This window comes from Lissotriton helveticus, unplaced genomic scaffold (genome assembly GCF_964261635.1).
Source record: "Lissotriton helveticus unplaced genomic scaffold, aLisHel1.1 SCAFFOLD_1086, whole genome shotgun sequence".
NCBI classification, from domain to species: Eukaryota; Metazoa; Chordata; class Amphibia; order Caudata; family Salamandridae; genus Lissotriton; species Lissotriton helveticus.
Window position 1 is genome coordinate 109226 of NW_027611908.1, and position 21030 is coordinate 130255.

Genomic DNA, 21030 nt, shown 5'->3' on the forward strand with positions numbered 1-21030 from the left:
TCTGCTAAATGACTCCTCTGCTCCTATTCTATCTGCTCCTATCCTTGACAAACTAGTCCCTCCCAAAAATGGCATTGCCAGATTGGATATACCCAGTAGACCATGTGGTGGTATCACTTGCATTCACAGCCTCAACTGTCAGTAAAACAAGCACTAACCCCGCTCTATCCACTTGCGAATACCTATGCCTCGATATCTCATGCAACAACAAACCTCTATGCAAGATACACATGACCTACCACCCTCCAGGAGACAATCAGGTTTCAAATCTTCCTTGGAGACTTCAACCTCCACTGGAATGATCTAAATAATCCTGCAGTTAACAGCTTCATAACATTCCTTGCTGACCTTAACCTGACCCCATTTTGCAACAGGTGCACACATAACAAAGGATCAACCCTAGATCTTATCATTGTGAAGCTCAATTCAATTCAATTGGAATCTATCCTCCTCTGTGATTGAACCAATAACCATTGCATTCCATTCCTCATCATGCAAGTGGTGACAATCAACATTGCTCAAACTATGAAACCTACACTCTGGAAAGCCCCCGCTCCAGCATAGTCACAGCCGGTAGTCGCCAAAAAGCTGAGTATGCTCCTGTGGATTATAACTTAGCACACGCTCCGGGCCCGAAGGAGGACCTCCTGCAAGTGAATACCTCCACTTGCATAGACCGTCCTGCACTGCATACTAAGATTTAGCTTATGTTTGATCACGGATCTTGGGTCCTCGTGAAGAACTTCCAGCAAACCAAGAACGACCAGCCAAGGTGGACCGGACCGCACCTCGTTCTTCTTTCCACAAGATAAGCTGTTCGAGTGGAGGGGATGAAAAACTGGATCCACGGGATCCACTGCAAGCGGATCCCTCTGCCTCTGCCATATGACTGGTGGGTCCAGGAGGGTGTCGCCGACTCAGAACAAACATAAGCCAGATCCTGAGCTACAAGAAATTCAAATCAATTCAAATCAGCAAGTCCCAATATTTTAGGTGCTCTTCATTTATTCTTCATAGAAAAGTGTTTCATTCCTTCAACTGATATGGTCCAATCTTCATATAGTCACAAATAAACCACAAAATGCCGCCAACACGTGTTTCGTCTAGGTCGTTAAGACCATTTGACTTCGTCAGGGCTGTAAGTACAATGTTACAAAAGACATAATCACCATCACATTCCACTAGGCAGACATAATTGTCAAAAAGAGAAAAAGAAAAATAACCTATTTACAGTTATATAATACAAAGTGGCAACCATACTAACGTACAAAAGACCACAGAAGTCTTGACATTAGCGCAAAGGTCATAAGTATTTACATTGCATTTCATCCAAAGTGAAAGGAAGCAAAATGTCATAGATGAACCGGAAAGTAATCCAACCCCCAAGACACCAGTGATAGTCAGAGATTGCCTGAGAAAGATTAGGCAATGAGAGTGGTAACCAGCAGATGAAAACCAAAATAAAATCACATCCAAAAGAAAGAAACCCAAACACGCACCCTCATTAGTGCTAAAACCTATCCTAAAACACACAAGGTGCCTCCCAAGCAACATGCGATAAAAGGTTCCATAACAGCTCACCTAAAATTATTTATTCAGAACTTCTCATAGGTATGTGTAGGCGTATTGTTCAGACCATAAATCTATGAAAAACATAGAAAAAATGAGCACATTTCGGCTCCAAACGTCCAAACCACCTGTATCTCCTACTAGCATTTACATTATGAAAACCGATCCAAAATAGTAAAAGTGTGTGCACTCACTTCAATCTTCATATAAAAAGCGTCTTGCTCATGCAATTTATCATAGATGAAGGACAGTTCAGTCCCAAAGTCGTTTGTAGAAATCCCTGTTTGACGTAATAAAAAAAACGGTAAAAAAGTACATTCTAAATGGTACCCGCGGTTGGTTAATATTACCAAAAGGGGAGTCACCTAACTTAGAGGTGTTAAACTATAGGAACGACATTCTCCTTAGTAGTCCTATCTTATATCCAGAACACACAAACACCCTGGATTCCCTATTCTAACCCGTTTTGCATCTTAATTACCGCATCTCTAGTTCCAAAATCCTTAACATTGCTACTATGACCCAATCCGACCAGAGCCACTTAATCTAAAAAACATTCTGAACACAAATCCCGCCAGTACATACCTCCGAGTGCGGGGTCCTATTCGGAAAACAGTGTGTTCCCTCGTATAGCACAGTGTTCAACTCCGGCGCCATTGATTTCCTTCCTATATCCCTACGTCACGTCCAATGGTTCAAAAAGAGGAAAATAAAGGTAGGACTAACCTACATCCAATTCCGTGGTCGCCATTTTAAAGTGGTCAAGTAGAAATGGATAGAAAAAAGCGTGTTCCATGTTACACAGAAACCCAAAGTGTCCCAAATCTCAGGGAAACCCAAAGGGATAGGAGAATGTCAGTACAGTTAGGTGTAGACAGTAAAAATAGTAAAAACGAAGGGCACATCAAGAGCCTCTGTTATTGAAAAGCGGAAAGCTAGATAAAGTGGACAGATTTGTAAGACACATGACAGGCAAAAGGTACTACAGGCGAAATGTAATTTAAAAGGTAGCACACCCAAAAATTACATTGTACAATCTTCCCAACAGTGCGACATATGTGAAGAGCTGAAAACAGGTCCAGTTACACAAATTATACATATATACATAGATGAAGAGGTCATCACATTCTGGAGCACAGAACGCTGTTCTGAATGGCTATGGCACTAAACCAGAAAGAATTGTAACTCATCATCAAAGTTCAAGCCCTGCTCCACCGCATGAACACGCATTATCCAACGCGCTTCCTGCTGTCGTAGCCTAAGTTCGCGATTCCCACCCCTGATATCATTGGGCATCATCTCTATACCGTGGAACGACATAGTCAAATGTTCAGTCTGAGCTGGGCAGTCCATGGCGTGCGCAGCTATTGGGACTCTATTGTCCCTATTTTTCAGACCCCTGAAATGTTCACTAACACGGTCCTTCAGTTTCCTAATGGTACTCCCAATATAGACTTTACCACATTTACAGAGAATAGCATATATCACGTATGTTGTTGTACAGTCAATATGGGTTTTGATGTGATACGTGCCCGAATTGTTATAGTTGAAGTATTTGATCCCATGTAGTGACATTCTGCACATACTGCAGTTCCCACATCTATAAGAGCCCTTATTGTGTGAGTGTAGCCAAGATGTTTTGCGTGCAATCGTTGGGTAGCTGGGACTAATCATATTGCCAATCGTGACCCCTCTTCGAAAGGTCATAGATGGATGTGGTAAAATGTGATCTTTTAAGACCGGATCTGCAGTGAGCATAAACCAGTATTTCTTTAAGATACCATAGATGTTAGACGACCATAAGTTGTAACTGGTCACAAATCTTACCGGTTTCTTAGTCACAGTATTTTTCGATTTTGTTTGCAAAGTTGCATCCCATTTAAGCTTAAATGCCCTGTTCTTAGCTCTACTGATAACATCTCTACTGTAACCCCTGGATAGAAATCTGTTCTCAATATCATTGGCACATGTGGAAAAATCTGTTTCTTCACTACAGTTCCTGCGGGCTCTGTAGAACTCGCCAAAAGGAATCGAGTTAACCTGTGATCTAGGGTGCGCACTACTTCCGTGCAACACAGCGTTACACGCGGTCTCCTTTCTGAACAGTGTGCTACACAGTTTGCCATTTTGTACATAAAATCTCAGATCCAGAAAAGTTATTTCTGTCCGGCTATAGTTCATAGTAAAAGTCATATTAAATACATTGTTGTTCATGTACTCAAAGAACTTTAAGAGTTGATTCTCAGTACCCGTCCAGATGAACAGCAGGTCATCAATATACCTGCCATAGTAATTGATACAATCGTGCCATTCTGTACCACCAGGGCCCCAGATGTGCTTCGCCTCCATCCACCCCATATAGAGGCAGGCAAAGGACGGCGCAAATCTGGAACCCATGGCTACTCCGCATTTCTGGCGGTACCAGGTGTCCTTGAACAAGAAAACATTATTTTCCAAAATGATCTTTGACATTGCTAGGAGCATATTTGTATGGTCCAGCAGTTCTATCGGTCTCTTGAATAAAAAATATTCCAAACCCAAAATGCCCTTGTCATGTGTAATATTGGTGTATAATTGGGAAACGTCCATGGTGACCATTATCATTTCCGGCTCCCAATTAAAATCATTAAAGACGTTAAGTACGTCCTTAGTATCCCTAATGTACGAGGCAAGGCTGGTAACATAGGGTCGCAAAAAAATATCAACAAATTCCGACAATTTTTCGGTGGGCCCCCCAATGCCAGACACTATTGGCCTACCAGGAGGACAAGTAATGTCAGAACAGTCCTTCTTGTAGTCGAGCAGCAGAGCAGTCCGTCTGCATCTGAACAGGTCCAGAAGTGATCTGAAGAGTTTGGTCTGATTGCACACTACTTATACATGGTGCCAGCTTTGATGTAGGAGGCGCTTGTAGAGGGTTTCCCTCCCACTGGTATCTGGAATTTCCTTCTTCCCTGCCATTGCCCCAGCTTGTCTGGGGGCACAAAAGACTAGTGCAAACCCTTTGTGAGTCTGCTGTGACAGAGGCTTTGTAGTGCAGATGTGATAGAACTAGACCCTAAACCAATGGATCCAAACAATTGATTAGACAGAAAGCCCATCTATCCGACAATGATATCCAAACCCTCCTCTTATCATATAACCCTCTTCACACTGACAAAAATGATAAGCAGGGAAAAATATATGCCATCCTGGCGAACACTCATAGATTTCCTAGGATCAATTTTAGAGCGTTCAACAAGCACAACCCCAGGCAAGTTTTCCCCACACAGACTAACTCAACATACCTCAAACCCAGTCACGGTCCATGCAGGTAACAGCGGTGGCGTGGTGGGGCCAGGGAAGGGGGGATTTCGAGGGATGCAGTGGGAAAATTAAGTCTTTATTTAATTTTCCCTTGGCATCATCCCTAGAAATTCCCCTTTCCCGGTCCCACCGCCCCACCGCTGTTACCTGCACGGACTGCGGCTGCTCACAACCCATTTGAAATGCATGCTAATTAACTGCAGATCAGCTTCTAAACATGCGGGTGACCTGATTCTCACACCTGATCTTGACCATCTTATTCTGACCGAAACTCTGCTAAATGACTCCTCTGCTCCTATTCTATCTGCTCCTATCCTTGACAAACTAGTCCCTCCCAAAAATGGCATTGCCAGATTGGATATACCCAGTAGACCATGTGGTGGTATCACTTGCATTCACAGCCTCAACTGTCAGTAAAACAAGCACTAACCCCGCTCTATCCACTTGCGAATACCTATGCCTCGATATCTCATGCAACAACAAACCTCTATGCAAGATACACATGACCTACCACCCTCCAGGAGACAATCAGGTTTCAAATCTTCCTTGGAGACTTCAACCTCCACTGGAATGATCTAAATAATCCTGCAGTTAACAGCTTCATAACATTCCTTGCTGACCTTAACCTGACCCCATTTTGCAACAGGTGCACACATAACAAAGGATCAACCCTAGATCTTATCATTGTGAAGCTCAATTCAATTCAATTGGAATCCATCCTCCTCTGTGATTGAACCAATAACCATTGCATTCCATTCCTCATCATGCAAGTGGTGACAATCAACATTGCTCAAACTATGAAACCTACACTCTGGAAAGCCCCCGCTCCAGCATAGTCACAGCCGGTAGTCGCCAAAAAGCTGAGTATGCTCCTGTGGATTATAACTTAGCACACGCTCCGGGCCCGAAGGAGGACCTCCTGCAAGTGAATACCTCCACTTGCATAGACCGTCCTGCACTGCATACTAAGATTTAGCTTATGTTTGATCACGGATCTTGGGTCCTCGTGAAGAACTTCCAGCGAACCAAGAACGACCAGCCAAGGTGGACCGGACCGCACCTCGTTCTTCTTTCCACAAGATAAGCTGTTCGAGTGGAGGGGATGAAAAACTGGATCCACGGGATCCACTGCAAGCGGATCCCTCTGCCTCTGCCATATGACTGGTGGGTCCAGGAGGGTGTCGCCGACTCAGAGACTGAAACCGTGCCACGTTTTCTGCCTTTCAGTGATGCACGAGTAAAAGGAACACTTACTGAACAAGAGAGTGATAAAATTTTGCAACCAGCTGTATCACCATCAGTTTGATTGGACACTACAGAACCTGAACTCCTTTTCCAAGATAATACAATACCGGGAAAACAACGGTATAATCTGAGGCCGAGAAATACGAACTAATAAAAGTTTTTTTCCCTCCAAGTACTATTTTTGAAAGTGCAGCTCTCCCATCTGCGAAACTTGCTTATTTTTGTTTTTCGAACCGCCATCCGGGTTCCGCTGCTAGGGCCGCGATTGCCCAAAGTCTTGGGGTGCAGCTGACGACGTTAGGTCAACAGTTCTGGTTGGTCTAAGGGAGTTGCCCTGGACTGACAGAAGCATTCCTTAGCAGAAACAACCTCCCATCGCGGGCAGCATTTTAGAGAGGATGGAGTTTTTCGAGATGGAAAGATCTGCCAAAACTGTGAACTTTAAAAACCGAATATGTAAAATAATGACAAAGAAAAGCTTTTTGATATTGTGCATTTTCATGTTATTCAGTGTGATGATATTTTTAATAAGTTATGTTTTATTCTCTTTTCGAGTAACATTTGCACCCACTACATCGCCTATACCTCCTCCTTCTACTGTTTCCCCACACTCTTTTCAACCCCTTCCTGAACACGAATCCGCTAGGAGATTAGAGTTTATTAATAACTCCTTTGTTCAGCTTTTGCACCAACACCAACTAGTAATGAACACAACTAACTGTTTGGTGTGTGGTCTTATGCCTCACACAACGGATAAAGGTATCCCTTATCTGGTCCTGCCTTTCAGCCACAATGGTTCTGTGTGGGCATACAGAACGATGTTCATCTATGCACATGAAGTCTACCCCCTACGTTCTGTAACAGACAATCCTAAGAATAGTGCTCTAGTTAAGGGTATAGTAGATATGATAAAGGAAGACATTTCTTATGAGACTATCCCGAGAGATGAGAAACTAGTATACGTAGGATGGAACGTGACCGGATATGGAGCTACTCTGAGTGAGAAACAGCAAGCTAAGAGATCTTCCCCGATTTGGATTGTACCCCATCAGGGTCACCTGTGTCTGCAAGGTACTGGCAAGAATCCCAGAGCTCAGCTAGGGAAAAGCATCTGCACTAAAACGTATGTTTTTGCAGCCCAGACTTCCCCTTCGTTTTTAGCAGCTAAGGGTACCTATTTCATCTGCCATGATAGAGCCTATACATGGTTGCCCCCTGACTTTTCGGGCACATGTTTTGTTTCGTTCCTGCTACCTCCCACCTACACAGCGGTGGCAGATTACCACAAGACAAGGATAGTTAGAGGTGTCCTCCGCGAAGAAGACACTGCAGGACAAGAATTTGGGGACTTCGTAAAGGGGTTTCTGCCGTTCTGGGGACCCATGGTTAACAGCAGGAACATAAGGCAATTGACAAGGGTGGTTGAGTCCACCGTAATTGAAACTGCTGGTGCCCTTAGTAACTTGACTGCTGAGCTCCAGTCGGATTGTCTTATGACCCTTCAGAACAGGGTCGCGTTAGATGTCATACTTGCAGACCGAGGTGGGGTATGTAGATTGATCCAATCGAGTTGCTGTGTTTTCATTCCAGATAACGCTCCAACAGTGTACCAGGCCATCTCTAAACTGCATAAGATTTCCGAATGTATTCATGTGGATAAAGGAGATTGGTCATTAATGGGATGGTTCTGGGAACTGATATCCGCCTGGGGATGGAAAATTCTGATGGTCATTGGGATGGTCTTAGCCATTCTTTTCCTGTTCTGTCTGTGCGTGCAGTGTGCTCCTGCAATATGTGGCCTCTGTGTTACATCATGTGTAAGGAAACCTGTATCAAGAGACGAGCTAAGTGCTAGAATGATGTTACAGCAACATCTCAATGACTTTAGGAATATAGACCTCAGAATATGGACTCAGATTAGCATGAGATTAGGTTAAATTGCCTATGTAAGGGCAAAAGGAGGGTTTCGTCTTGAACCCTTGGCTTCCATTTTGTGTTCGGCAGCCATTTTGTGGGTTGCCCTGACATAGGCTTATAATACAGCTAAATTCGATATCAAAGGACACGTACACCTTGATTGACTTTTCTCTGACCTGAGCAAGCTGAAACCATTGCCCCAGGCCGAACCTGTTTGGTCAGTTCCTCTCCCAGTGGCCGAACAAGATAGCATCAAGGCACAACAGGCCATAAACCCTTTTGTCACACACACACCCTGCCGAATCTTGCTCACACCTGTCCCTGCTCTTTTCTCTCTCACTTGCTTTATGATGGGGAGGTGCCCGTTTTTATTGGGGGTCCACCGATATCTGATGAAATGTTGGGCCTTGCCGGGTAATTTTGTTGTGGGCTGGACAAACTGAAATGTGGGCTTGTCATCATGACTCTGCTTTTCCTTTGTAGTGAAAATATGCGAATGGTATACTGTAAATCCAAGAATGTTTGCCTGAAGCACAATATTTTGTATAAAAAGAGAAGCCTGGTTTTGTAAGATTGAGCAGTCTCCTGAGAATATACATCCCGTGCTGTTGTACTTCTAGGACGCCTGTTACCTTGGTTGCAGCCAATAAAATCGATCCTTGACTTCACCTAGAAGACTCTGAGTTTCTGTGGTCTAAATCAGGAAAGTACTCGAGGTCTTTGGGTGTGTACCCTGACACCACTAGGTTACCGGTTCGGTACCGGTTCTGAAAAACCCAGTACCTCAAGTAGTATTGCTGCATCAATAAATATGGTAATACCAGGTCACTGCATGGGACACTATCTATCTGTAGCACCAGTAGAAAGGTCTAAGCTCCAAGCCTGCTCTTTTAATTGCAGAACAAACCATGCAGAAACACAGTTTTAACATGCCATTTCCCATATAAATTAGTGGTCATATCACAGTTATGGGTTGCATTAATAAAATTACAGGGTGGACCAGTCAATAGCCCTCTTACTCATAACCGTGCCCAGAGTGAAATGGCAACCCTCCGGTACTGTTTGATAGCTTCAGGAGTTCAGTAAGAGGCTTCATGAGCAAATTGAATAAAGTGGGTGCGACCGAGGATCCTTGCGGAACTTCAGTTGTGACTGGAGTAGTGTCAGATAGGGTTTGATTTACTTTGACTTTGAGCAAACCAGATCAACACTGGGCCCGATAACCCCATCCTCCTCTTGAAAAGGTCAATCATACTGTCATAGTGACAGTATTGAAAGCAGAGGAGAGATCAAGAGGTATATGTAAGAAAGGTAGATTCTGGTCTAACATTCTCAGGGCATCATTGACAATGCGTGTCAGAGTCATTTCAATGCTATGACCCCAGCTCAAACCAGATTGACAAGCATCTTGGATTTTAAAGTTCTTTAATGTGGTTGAAGAGTTGAAGGTGTACAACTTTCTCTACTAGTTTTGCAAATGTTGGGATATTGGTGATGGGGTGATAGTTGTTGTTGTCGGAAAAGTCCATATTAGTTTTTTTTAAATTGGGGTAACCTGTCCTGTCTTTAAGCAGTCCTGAAACATGCCCTGAGATAGAGAAGCATTGACAATCATAGTCCAATAGGGGAGAATGGACAGTATAAGCTATTTGGAGAACTTATAGCGCTCTTCTGCTCTCTCCATATCAACCAATGCAGCACAGCATCTTTGAGTGCTGTGCTGCATTGCATGACACTTCTGTGCATCTGGACCAAACAGTAATAAAGAAAAATCCCACATCAATCTAGAATAATTGAGTACAATTTAAATAAAGTATTTGCAACCCAAAAAATAAAACTCCAATTGGTAGAACCGGAGATATGCAATTTTAAAGATTTCGGTTAAATTAATTCTTAAAAGTGCTAAACACCAACTGTGGTTATCTGGTCATGCCAGAGGAGGGCAAAGTCACAAGTTCAGGCTGACTGCGATGGAGAGGTTAGGCCAGCCGGTGTTTGTACCTTAATTCCAGGGTGCGGAGCGTTGCCCCGTGCAGCGGCTTGATGAGAGGTCCACGTCAAGGATGCATTCAGCAGTGGCAGTTCCGATGAGCTGACGGTTGCAAGGTGGGCTTGCATCGAAGCTGCATCCTGTTGCATCGGTTACTATGAGAAGCTACAAGGCTGCGCCGGATTTGTATTGCCCTGTGTCAGTTCTGGTGAAGTCCACAGCTGGGCTGGCAGAGCACCTTTAATACCACTTCCAAGGGTCCAGGACTGGAGGGCCACCACTTGGTGGCAGGGGGGGTTACAGCAGTGAAAGTCAGGGTTCAGGAGGATGAAGCCTTTTCTGTCCCTGATCAGGCTCTGATTACGAGGCCAGCCAACTAGCCCTCTGAGTCACTTTGGTAGTCCTGAGTTTAACAAGCAAGTCCAGTCTTTCTCACTCAGGTAGCAGGGCAGCAGAGCCACAGGGTAGCAGAACAGTCCTTCTTGTAGTCGAGCAGCAGAGCAGTCCGTCTGCATCTGAACAGGTCCAGAAGTGATCTGAAGAGTTTGGTCTGATTGCACACTACTTATACATGGTGCCAGCTTTGATGTAGGAGGCGCTTGTAGAGGGTTTCCCTCCCACTGGTATCTGGAATTTCCTTCTTCCCTGCCATTGCCCCAGCTTGTCTGGGGGCACAAAAGACTAGTGCAAACCCTTTGTGAGTCTGCTGTGACAGAGGCTTTGTAGTGCAGATGTGATAGAACTAGACCCTAAACCAATGGATCCAAACAATTGATTAGACAGAAAGCCCATCTATCCGACAATGATATCCAAACCCTCCTCTTATCATATAACCCTCTTCACACTGACAAAAATGATAAGCAGGGAAAAATATATGCCATCCTGGCGAACACTCATAGATTTCCTAGGATCAATTTTAGAGCGTTCAACAAGCACAACCCCAGGCAAGTTTTCCCCACACAGACTAACTCAACATACCTCAAACCCAGTCACGGTCCATGCAGGTAACAGCGGTGGCGTGGTGGGGCCAGGGAAGGGGGGATTTCGAGGGATGCAGTGGGAAAATTAAGTCTTTATTTAATTTTCCCTTGGCATCATCCCTAGAAATTCCCCTTTCCCGGTCCCACCGCCCCACCGCTGTTACCTGCACGGACTGCGGCTGCTCACAACCCATTTGAAATGCATGCTAATTAACTGCAGATCAGCTTCTAAACATGCGGGTGACCTGATTCTCACACCTGATCTTGACCATCTTATTCTGACCGAAACTCTGCTAAATGACTCCTCTGCTCCTATTCTATCTGCTCCTATCCTTGACAAACTAGTCCCTCCCAAAAATGGCATTGCCAGATTGGATATACCCAGTAGACCATGTGGTGGTATCACTTGCATTCACAGCCTCAACTGTCAGTAAAACAAGCACTAACCCCGCTCTATCCACTTGCGAATACCTATGCCTCGATATCTCATGCAACAACAAACCTCTATGCAAGATACACATGACCTACCACCCTCCAGGAGACAATCAGGTTTCAAATCTTCCTTGGAGACTTCAACCTCCACTGGAATGATCTAAATAATCCTGCAGTTAACAGCTTCATAACATTCCTTGCTGACCTTAACCTGACCCCATTTTGCAACAGGTGCACACATAACAAAGGATCAACCCTAGATCTTATCATTGTGAAGCTCAATTCAATTCAATTGGAATCCATCCTCCTCTGTGATTGAACCAATAACCATTGCATTCCATTCCTCATCATGCAAGTGGTGACAATCAACATTGCTCAAACTATGAAACCTACACTCTGGAAAGCCCCCGCTCCAGCATAGTCACAGCCGGTAGTCGCCAAAAAGCTGAGTATGCTCCTGTGGATTATAACTTAGCACACGCTCCGGGCCCGAAGGAGGACCTCCTGCAAGTGAATACCTCCACTTGCATAGACCGTCCTGCACTGCATACTAAGATTTAGCTTATGTTTGATCACGGCATAGAGCCCGTCGAACACTGTTGCACCCTGCGCTCCCTCCTCTGAAGGGCCTACTCTTCACTGCACAATAACCAGTAGACTGACAAAATGGGGCGCACAGAAAATTAACAATCGAAGATCCCGCTTGAAACACGCAAAGCGCCCAGATCGCAATCAGTAGAGCATGCAGACTCGGGTGCCGCGGGGGAGTCGAAGGAGGAATGGAAGGCGCTCCTGCTCGGCATGAAACAAAGCCTCACGTCTATAGACGCCAAGATGGACACAATGAACTCACAAATAGAAGCAGTGGTTAACAAATTAGATCAGCATGAACACCGCATCAAGGAAGTCGAAACCAGAGTGTCGGACCTGGAAGATGGTACCACCACCAGTAAAGGTCAAATCACGCTTATGGATAAGCTGCTCAGTATTATAGCCGAGAAAATTGAGGATTTGGAGGCGCGCTCCAGAAGGAACAAGGCACGTCTCCTAGGCCTGGCGGAATCCACCAGCGTGGGCCGTATGGAGGACTTTATTAAGAAATTGGTAGCGGATTTGTTCGGTAGAGAATCCTTCTCAGCTCACCTCGTTGTGGAACTGGTGCACAGATCCCTAACTGCTCGCCCCCTTCCAGGGGCAGCACCACGGCTTGTGATAGCCCGCTTTCTGTACTATCGTGATAGGGATACGGCCCTGTGCATGGCCCGCGAACGGAAGCAGGTACACTATGAGAACACAATATTGGTGTTCATTCCGGACTTTACTCAATCAGTGCAGGAAGCCAGGCGCAAGTTTTCCGCGGTTAAGAAGAAGCTTCAAATGCAGGAGATCCCCTACGCTATGCTATATCCAGCGAAATTGAAAATTACTCATCTTGGGAAGCAACACTATTTCCAGAACCCGCAGCAGGTAGAGGACTATCTCAGGCGATACCGCAAGGCTGCATCGCTAGGGTCTGTGGCACAGGATCGCTCCAGGTCTCATTCTCCCTTATCGGACCCAGACTGATGATTCTACTAACTCTGTAAATACTGTAGGTCTCTTGGCCTACTTTTGAAGTTCTGACCCGAGATGGTGATGTATGAAACTGTATACTACAAGTTTTCTATAATCTGCCCTGCAATCTGCCCCGTCCCGCCATGCTTGCCTGTTGTGTGACGGCACAGGAGGCGGGTGAAAGTATGGAAGGCAGAGGGCGGGTCGTGTAGCCCTGGTGTTCTCCCTATGAGGGCTTACCCCCATTCAGACATGTTAAAGTGGGGAAGTAAGAATTGTGTTATGCTCGTTCAAAGGGGGGGTGGAGATTGTGTACCTGGCAAGTTGAGGGAGCTAGTGAGAGAGGGGGGGAGAAGAATTCCTTGGATGTCATATGGCAATTAGTCATTCACTAATAGCAACGGCAGCCCGGTTGAGTATAGGTCATTTACACTGTTGCAATGGAGGACAGTACTCGTGACACACATATTATTAAAATATTGTCATGGAATGTGCGGGGATTGAACGACCCAAGGAAGAGGAGGCAGGTGTTGGGATACTTAGATTATCATCACATCGCTATTGCCATGCTAGAGGAAACGCATTTGTGCCCCAAGACAACGTCACTGTTTGCTTCAAAGTATGCTTCACATGGCTCCTTCGCATCCTATACCACTTACGCCAGAGGGGTGACGATCTTGGTTAGAAAGGGGGTGGCATTTGTGCCGGGAGGGATGGGCAAGGATACGGGCGGGCGCTACTGTCTTCTTTGGGGGAGGCTACACTCATACGACGTGACTGTTGCCAACTACTACGGGCCAAACACTGATGAGCCTCACACACTCCTCCAATTATGGAACAAGATCCAGTAGATAGGTACTACTTATGTGGTATGAGGGAGATTTTAACAGAACGATGCAGCCCTGACTGAACAGGTCCAATGCCTCCCCAGCACACTACACTACCTCAAGTAGGATACTACAGGAACTCATAGCTGACAATGGTTTATTAGATTCTTGGAGGCACGTGCATCCCACTGGATGAGAGGGCACTCATTATTCAATGGTTCACGCATCCTGGGCTAGACTAGATTACATATTCCTTTCTGCAGGAATGGCACACTGGTTGGGGCACGTGACACACTTAGCCCGTACGTACTCGGACCACTCGCCTGTCTTGGCGGAACTACAGACCCCACTACAACTCTCCCCTATAGGAGTTGGCACCTTAATCCCTTACACTTACAGGACGCAGTTTTCAAGGCAGAATTAGAAAAGGATATTCAAGACTTTTTTTAACAAAACATGGACTCTCTCTCTAGTGTTACGATAGTGTGGGAGGCCACACACGCAGGCAACAAGGCCATCCCACGCGATTAGAGCTAGGCGAGAATGGGACAAAGATTTGGAAGTCCCATTGCCTGATGATCAATGGAAGCGCAGCTGCACACACACAGAAGCCATCACAGACTACGTCTCATACATTTTAAGTTTTTGCATAGATTGTATCATACCCCGACCAGACTGCATAGATTTCTCCTTAGGGAGGACGACAGGTGCATCAGATGTGGTGGGGAGGGAGCGGACTTCTTGCATCTGGCATGGAGTTGCCCCCATGTGGCAACCTTTTGGACACAAACGTTTGGGGGGCTCTCAACTATTCTAGGGATCCAACTGGAACCACGCCCACTAGTAGCCCTCCTGGGTCTATCCCAGGACATCAACACACCACACCACACAAAAAATTCCTAGCTCTGGGACTGCTTCTGGTGAATTGTCATGTGGATTGTCGCTGGGGGAGAGGACGTGCTCCCAAATTTAAATGCTGGGTCCACACTATGACCACATGGCAAAACAATCTAAGTTTATAGGCAGAAATGTTACCCATAAAGTCACGCTCGAGGGATATCTGGGGCCCGCAACGGAGGCGGAGGATAACATTGAACTTGGGGGAGGTCATCCGACCTCTCCAGACAGAATGGCTGTGTAAAGGTTCAATGTATTTTAATGTCAAGGTGTGCGGGAACCATTTGAGGCGGTCAGGTTGAGTTTCAAGTATATACAGAAGGGAGTGTTGGGACTGCGGGGGAGGCTGTCGTCTTCAGGGTTCAGCTCTTGTGTTATTGTATTACCTGACTCCACTTATATTGCAGCATAGTGATTACCTGCATCGCACGTTGCTATACTCTACTGGTTACGAACTTGAATGTGCTGAAGGGATTTTTGATGGCATTGTGGATACTAGGGGGAGGGGAAGTTACTGTTAAGACAGCATTGTTACGGGAAGGTGGCATATATTTGTATACCATGCAACTTCTGATTCACCTATTGTATATTGCACTGATGTACAGTACAATGCTTAAATAAATGTTTTTGAAACTTTAAAAAAAAAAAGAAAAAAAAAGACACAGATACTAGAAAAGCATCAGGAATTCGAAAGCAAATTGTTTCAGTAATCAGCTGGATCAAGCCAGTAACCTCCCCCAAAAACTTTTTAAGCTCATAAAAGGACAATTGAATGGTTCACCCAAACCGTCGATCGCTGGATTTAGTCCATTACCAAACTGTCAGGAATTCACCTCCTTCTTTATTCAGAAGACTTAAAGCATGAGAAAGGACCTGCAGACTTCCTTGGAACAAGCACTTCTCCCACCTCAACCAATCCTCTCTGCCTCCTGGACTACTGTTACCCCGTGTCCCACTGGGTACCTCCCCAAAAACAAGGCATCTTGTAAGTCTATCAAGACCTTTGAGGAAAGTGACATCCACAAGATTCTTACATTGCTGAAACCCTCAAACCACTTCAATGTCCCTCTACCTCCCAATTTCTTCAAGGAGATCATACCCTCGATACTCACACTATGGACCAAGATTGCTAATGCCTCCCTCCTTCAAGGCACTATGCCAGAATGCCTAAAATCCGGTCAGGATTCCCCAATCCTAAAAAAACCTAAAGCAGATCAAGCTGATTAAAACAACTTCCAACCTCTTTCTAATATTCCTATTCTAGCAAAGCTCCTTGAAAAATGTGTTCACATCCAACTCTGTAACCACATCAAACAATTCTGGCTATTAGACCAATTTCAATCTAGCTTTCGGCCAGGGCAAAGCACTGAATCAGCTATGACACGCATAGTGGACGATGAACTAAAAATGCTGGATCAGAACCAATCATGTCTCTTAATCCACCTGGACCTATCATCGGCATTCAATACGGTCAAGCATGACAACCTACTAGACCTCTTGGAACACTGCATGGGGCTAACGGGATTAGTTCTTAACTGGTTTAATCACTCACTATCACAGACCACTCTGGTCACATTAGGTTTCCCTCAGGGCTCCTAACTGTCATCCACACTCTTCAACCTGTTCATGGGGCCGCTAACGAAAATTCTGAGCTCAACCAACATCCACTACCACATGTATGCTGACGTTACCCAACTATACTTAACAGTCTCCTACCCAGAAGACATCAGTGCCCTCAACACAACTCTACAAATAACTCCAAATTGGCTAGCACCAATCACCTAACACTAACACTCTGAAAGCTGAAATCTTCCTAGTCGCTCCACCCAACCAGTCACCTGTCATTGTCGAAGGGTTGAAACATCTCACAGCCCTCAGCTGCATTCCTCAGGTCCTTGACTAGGCGAGATCACTGGGATTCATTCTCGACAAGAACCTCAACATGCAGAAGCACAACAGTGCTGCCACCAAAGGGGCGAATCACCAAATGAACATTCTAAGAAATCTAAAACCCTCCCCCCTAATGATTTCAAGCATGCAGTGCAAGTCCTGGTGATTCCCAGTTTGGACTACCCTCTCTAGATTGCCCAGATCCAAACTGGCTTCGTTTGAGACCTAGCTCGATGCTGCTGCAAGGCTCATCACTGGCTCAAACAGAAATAAAACACATCACCCCTATCTGAAATCCCTCAACTGGCTCCCATACGAAGCAAGAATTCAGCTAAAAATTTCCTGCATGACACGTAAAGCCCTCCACTTCAAAATCCGCAGGTATCTTGCTCAAAAGCTTATACTTTTTGGCGGCACCGGGTCATCCAGAAGCTCCAACACCTTTCTTTTGAAACCACAGAGATTCTTCAAGAAGAAAACAATCTTTCTCTGGGATGGCCTTGAGAATTTGGAACACCTTAACCCCTGAAGTCAGAATCAAACCCTCAACTATTTCCTTCAAGAAAGAAGTCAAAGTACTCCCAATGAACACATTTCTTCCCTTGATTCTAGGATACTGTTCTTCCCTCAGTCACACTCATGACTACTTTCATCGGTGGCCTCTTTTTTTCAACTTATTCAGTCCTGACTTTACACTCCTGTTTCTTGACATTGCCTATTCCTACGGTTTTATTGTAACATTATTTTTTGCTTTTATTTATTTTCACCTTACACACTGAACCTTGTAAAGCATGCCCTCCCTTCTCTGGGTGCTACCTATATATTTGATTTTATTGTTATCACTGTGCTGCTCTCTGTAAATTTGCAAAGCGCTCTGAAAGGCTTAAGCTTGCGCTATAAAAAAAACATCTAAATAAATAAATAGGTGACAGCTCCTCCCTCTCATCCTGACAGAGATGGCCCATCCTGACAATACCTATTACTGCTTCGTCTCACTGACTGTCTGGGAGGAATACACAAAGGTCAACTGCCTGCTACACCTAGTCATGTAATCCAGGATACGACTTCAGGCAGCAAATGGTTGGGACAAAAAAATGCCAACTTTCTAAAAGTGGTAATTTTCAGAATTGTGACTTAAAATCCAATTTTTCGATCACAAAGGGTTTTAAATTACAATTATTTAGACACCAAACTTGAGATTCCTACCTGGTCCCAATTGAAAACGATCATTTATTAAACATAATAGTGTAACTCAATGTTATCCTATGGGAGAGGTAGGCCTTGAAGTAGTGAAAACCAAATGTAAGAGCTTTTCACTACCGGGACATGTAAAACCTAAAAGTAAATGTCAAACATTTTAAATACACTTCACTCTGCCCTCTGGGCTGTCCTGTGCCTACTCTAGGGATGACTTATATGTATTAAAAAGGAAGGGTTTGGCCTAGCAAATGGTTTATTTTTGCCAGGTTGAAATGGCAGTTTCATACTACACACACAGGCTGCAGTTGCAGGCCTGAGAGACGTTTAAAAGGCTACTACAGTGTGACACAAGGAGTGCTGCAGGCCCACTAGTAGCATTCAATTTTCTCACCCTGGGTACATATTGTACCACTTTACTAGGGACTTAGAAGTCAATTAAATGTGCCAATTGTGTGTAAGTCAGTGTTGCCACCATGTTTAAAGGAGAGAGTACAAGCATTTTAGCACTGATGAGCAGTAGTAAAGTGCTATGGCCAACAAAAACAAAATCAGCAAAAATGGGAAGATGAAGGCAAAATGTTGGGTGAAGACAACCCTAAGGCTGACAGGTGTAACACCATGTAATTTAAATAACTGTTATAAAAATAAGTCCACTAATGTCACAGCTGTGGAAATCATTTTAAAGAGCTGAACTGCTCTCAATTTAGTGAAATAGTGCAATACTAGTAGTTAAGTTGTGTTTTTCTGAGAGACAAAGTTCTGCAGCAAAGTCCATACCTATCATTGATTGTGGCAGATCAAGATTTCGAAGGGAATCTAATAAACCAGCCAGTTTCATATGTTGTGCCTTTGCCTGTGCACATTGATCAACATAAGCATGAACAGACTATGCCAACAGAAATCTTGCTCTACCAGTTCTTTGTTTTTTCTTTGTTTTGGGGCATCTGATGATGAATAATTATGAGACCCCTGCAGAGCCTGTTTCTGCAAATGTACATAGGAAGATAGAAAGTCTTATTTCGAAATAACAATTTGCCTTTTTGTTCAGACCTATAGGAATCTTTAGACAGTTCCTGACTCCCATATATAGCTTTCTCAGCATTTGCAAGTTCCTCCAAGAACCTGGTGAGGGGGTCTTTTGCCAAGATGATGGAGAGAATGCAAGGTGGAGGTGTTGACTCCTGGTCTGGATATGGTATGAGCTTTCCCTTGACGGATTCACGGTCGTTAAGACGATCAAGTACAGAAACTAGAAAAAGAATAATGTCCAATAAGCATTTACGCCATTAGTGCATTTCATAGGAGTAAGTTACTAAAGTGTTTTGTGAACTGCCCATATTGTGACATGATGTTGTGCCCCTTCCGGATATTGGCAGAACGTAGTGAATGCTTCCTTGATTGCCAGTATCTCTTGGTCATAGATTGTACATTGACATTCTTAATGCGTGATGGTTCAAGAACAAAAAAGGTACAGTGTGCAGGGCTCCACCGAGGGGATCGAATTGTTAGAGTTCAGCTCTAATGACACAAGAGAAGACATTAGTTTCTACTATGAAAGGTAAAATATCACCAGGATGTCTCAAACTAGTTGCTTAAGCAAAAGCTTTTTTTTCATAGTCTACATGTTGTGCTCCTCCTCTCTGGCCCAGCTGAAAGGTACTCCTTTTTGATAAGCTGATGGGATTGGTGATGGAGAAAACGTCAGGTATGAAGTGCCAATACTAGAGAGAAACATGGAAATGGGTGTTCCCTAAATACCAGAAGAACAAAGTTCTAATCGCACATTCAGTTAGCCCACACAACCACAAGGAAAATTTATTTATTCAAAGAAATTATTTTATTTTAATTTTTTATATATACATTGTTTTCATAGAAAAATAATTTCATTTAGACAGTGAAATAATATCTGAAAAACTTTTCATGATCATATACAGAAATGCAGTATAAAAACTAGGACACACAAAGATAATTCAAAAAAGGGCACAAAATCCATTCACTCATACACTCAAACACACCTTTTGTACAATCAAATTCATACACAAGCATTCACATACATATCATCACACACAAAAGCGCCGACGCGCGTTTCGGACAAGTGCCAATACAGGCTTCCTTCATCAGGGCGCACTTGGAATGGAAAACAAACACTGATGCCCTTAGAGCCAAAAGAGAAGTCTTTTGGATCTTTTATCTTGAGACGGCTGTCTCAGGATTGAACGATTCCATTCCTTGGGAAAATGCCATCCACTGAATCCTCTGGAGACGCACCTTTTTGCGTTTATCCCTCTTGGACCTTTTCCTTCCTTCTTTCTGTTATTCTCGGCACTGTACAGCTTGTGCCTGTTAGATTCTGGTTCCAGAGTGTTCGGGTTGGAGGCCCCCTCCTGTTATCCATTTTTGGCCACTGTCTCTTTTCGATGCTTCCTAGCATGCAATTTATTGTTTTAGTTATTTTTTGTGATCCTTTTCCCCTCCCCTCCCTCCCCTTTTTCATTATTTTTTATCCCCTTCTGGTATATCGTTTTTATTCTATGGCAATTTTGTCGTTCAACATTTATGAGGTTTATATATCTTTTTGCTTTTGAACCTCTTTCCCCGTGTAATTTATTGTATTTCACCCCATCTCGTTCTCTGTGTTATTTTTTTATTGGGTGAACTAGTCTGTCTTCAATTTTCATTATTGTTGGCGGTCTATGTCCGCGAGTCCAGTTTTTATTTCTACCCAATTTGTTCTGCGGCTGTGCCCGTCTTCTATTTTTATCACGCCCAGGTGCTTGCAATCACGGCACCCGCCCGTTCTATAAATATCTTCGTTCCGCCGACTCTCTTTATCGGTGAATCCTACCGCCGCAGGGAGAAGGAGTTTTGCCGCTGCCTCCATCGTGGTCTCCATCTAGTTCGGACCTTCGGGTCGTCTCAGGTGAGTAGGGCACCCTTTTCGTTTTACCTTTTCTTTTTCCTTTAAAAAAATTTTGCCCGGCTCCCTAACTCGTTATTGTTTCTTTGCAGGCTTTCTGCCTTTTTGTCTTAACTTTGCCTAAAGTTCGTGCTCATCGATGCTGCTTTCCCGTTTATAGAGGACATGAGCCGACCATATTTCTGAGGTACTCTTGGGCCTTCTGTGCTTCACTTCGCACCACTCCGCATGGTCACTCTCTTCTAGCCAGTGATTTTTCTGTATAATTTTACAGGTCCACTGAATACTGATTCCTGGCCCATCTAC

At 44.3% G+C, this 21030-nt stretch overlaps 1 long non-coding RNA gene across 1 annotated transcript; it reads right to left on the reverse strand.

The window, feature by feature from the left end:
- Positions 1-781: 781 nt before the first annotated feature.
- Positions 782-2234, reverse strand: LOC144807239 (uncharacterized). Its single transcript, XR_013606141.1, has 3 exons — positions 2155-2234; positions 1764-1849; positions 782-1136 (listed from the first exon to the last, which is right to left on the reverse strand). It is a non-coding gene; the product is annotated as an uncharacterized LOC144807239 (long non-coding RNA).
- Between the last annotated feature and the right edge of the window lie 18796 nt (positions 2235-21030).